This window comes from Sinocyclocheilus rhinocerous, unplaced genomic scaffold (assembly GCF_001515625.1).
Source record: "Sinocyclocheilus rhinocerous isolate Xijiao unplaced genomic scaffold, SAMN03320098_v1.1 scaffold2013, whole genome shotgun sequence".
NCBI lineage: Eukaryota > Metazoa > Chordata > Actinopteri > Cypriniformes > Cyprinidae > Sinocyclocheilus > Sinocyclocheilus rhinocerous.
This window is the reverse complement of record NW_015651502.1, coordinates 59,652-62,171: the sequence shown is the minus strand read 5'-3', so window position 1 is coordinate 62,171 and position 2,520 is coordinate 59,652. Positions and strand designations below refer to the sequence as shown.

The 2,520-nt window shown below is 34.7% G+C and overlaps 1 protein-coding gene across 1 annotated transcript in view; it reads right to left on the bottom strand.

Annotated features, from left to right (window-relative positions):
* The window catches only part of LOC107713009 (gastrula zinc finger protein XlCGF8.2DB-like), an 11,211-nt gene extending 8,802 nt beyond the window's left edge, over positions 1 to 2,409 (bottom strand). The window contains exon 1 of the mRNA XM_016518430.1: positions 2,399 to 2,409. The gene's annotated coding sequence lies outside the window, so the exon portion shown is untranslated. The remainder of the gene's footprint in view (positions 1 to 2,398) is intronic.
* Positions 2,410 to 2,520: the final 111 nt, after the last annotated feature.

The window sequence follows — 2,520 nt, the reverse complement described above, 5'->3', positions numbered from 1 at the left end:
CCATTCACACAGAATGCACTTTTGTGTTGACAAAGATGAGACGCGGGCAGTGGAATTGGTAAAACATGCAAGAAGATGGGAGTTAACTTCTTTTAACTTGAGCGCAGTGTTTTTAGAAAGCCGTTTCATGAGACGCGAGCGCAACAGTCAAACAGATCCATGTTTACACAGAAAAAACAATGGAAAAGCAGCGCAGTCGAATAAAAAACCTGTAAAGAACTACTACTGTATGTCTGATATTTCATGTTTGCATCACGGTGACAGGCTGAAAGCTGCTGCTGTTTTTGAAGAACATTTATAGTTAATAAAAGTCTACTGGTGTTATACCTTCAGTCATTTTCAAGAATCAGAATCAGAAAGAGCATTATTGCCAAGTATGCAAGGAATTTACATACAGGGAATCTGTTTTAGTGACATAAGCTTCCAGTACACAGAGACAACAACAACAACACACAGACAATAATAAAAAAATACAAATACACACAAATATGTAAATATAAATAGACAAATTTTGAAAAATAAATCGAAAAACAAATAAATTGTATGTACAGTTGTGCTATAGATGATAGAATGGAATAGAATAGAATGAGATGCAGGGATGTACTAGGGTGGAGGTGGTAACAAATAAATATACAGCAGTCCGAACCGTTCTCTGTAGTCTTCTGATGTCTGATTTTGTAGCTGAACCAAACCAGACAGTTATTGAAGTGCACAGAACAGACTCGATGACGGCTGAGTAGAACTGTTTCAGCAGCTCCTTGACTTTTGAGATTTTCTTTAAGAATTTTCCTCGCATTATTTCATATAACACATAATATGTATAAGACAAGTCTGTACAATATGTACTTGTAGTTTTTGCATCTTTTCTGCAAAGATATTTAACAAGTGATTTGTTTAACATTTACATCATGTTGACAGCTTCATGTGTGCTGCACTTGGAATAGATTTTTCTTTAACTAGAGGGTTAATAAAGAAAAAGTAACTTGAATCATGTTGTAGTTACATTTTCAAGTTGACTAGTTAAAAATCGTTAAAAAAAAATAGAGAATCGGTCAAACATTCTGGAAAAATCGAGATTTTAATTTTTTGCAAAATCGCCCAGCCCTACATGTAGCACATGTAACTATTATGTCATGGATTAGTTCCATTAAAATAAGATCAAAATGAATGTCTCCATGTGTTTAACAGGTAAGGTAAACTATGAAAAACAAAGAAGCATGCTCACTTCCCAGACTAAACGCTTTCTCAAATATTCCCCCATTGCAGTCGGACACAAAGTTAAAGTGAACAGAGGTAAGCAGGCCATCTACACTGAAAAATCATCTTCTGTAGTCAGTTTATTTTTAAAAGTGTACATTTTATTTTATTTATTTATTACAGGGACAATGCATATTAATAAACATTTCTGTCAATATGCCAGAATTAGCCAGAAGGCTATTTTTAATAAATAAAATTACATATTAACATAACAATAAAACAATTACAATACATTTAGTAAAAAGTACTATTAAGCTATGATGTACAATAGAAACGCAACAGAACCAAACACAGAAAAATCAGACAAATACATGAACACATACACACACACAAAGCAAAAAAACCAACAGGGGGCAGCGAGAGCAGGTCTAGTAGTAAGCTAATGTTGACAGCTCTGATTATCAATGAGCCATTTCTTTAATTGGATCTTAAATATACTATATATGTTTAGATTTCTAATATATATGGGGGTGAGGTTCCACTCAGTAGCAGCTCGAACAGAAAAGGCGGTTTGGCCAAATACACTTTTCCTAAAGGGAATGATACAATCTCCCCTCGCTGCACCGCTGCACATGAGAAGTACCTATAGTGCCTAGATATTTGGTTTCTTTTTTTATGTACACACACTGAGATCAATAAATCATTGATAAACCAACATTTAGGAATGGAATTGTTTTATGACTTAATAAATACAAAAATTTGTGTATTTAGAGCAAGTGGTTCTCAAACTGAGGCACATCACACCACTGTGGAAAACAACATTTGAAATGTGCTTTTATTTTACCATGCTCTATATCTCATTTCACATCTACAATTTTATTATAGCTTTGTGTGTCTAATCATTAGAAGGCATTGCCCACACTATTACACTGACTGTGAACGACACGAATAGACCGTTCACATGCTAGTAGCTATGTTTCCATCTAAAGATGCAAATTTAACTTATGCGCAAAACTGGAATATTGCATAAAACATTAGCGAATAAAGCACCGTTTCCATCCAACGAGTCAAAGAGAACAAAATCGTCACTTCCTGATAAACTGGCACTAAATATCTCTAAGAAAACTAGGAGAAGCCACTGAATTTAATAATTTTTTTATGTAATAAATTACTTGTGCCTCAGAGAGAGCAGACGTAACACAATAAATGCGGTCATTGCTTTTAGAGGCGGATGCTGCTGTTTGGGAACGCAGTCGTGTGAGACAGTAATTATACAGAAATACTTTGCTCAGGCGTTTCGGAACGACCAGAACAACATATAGC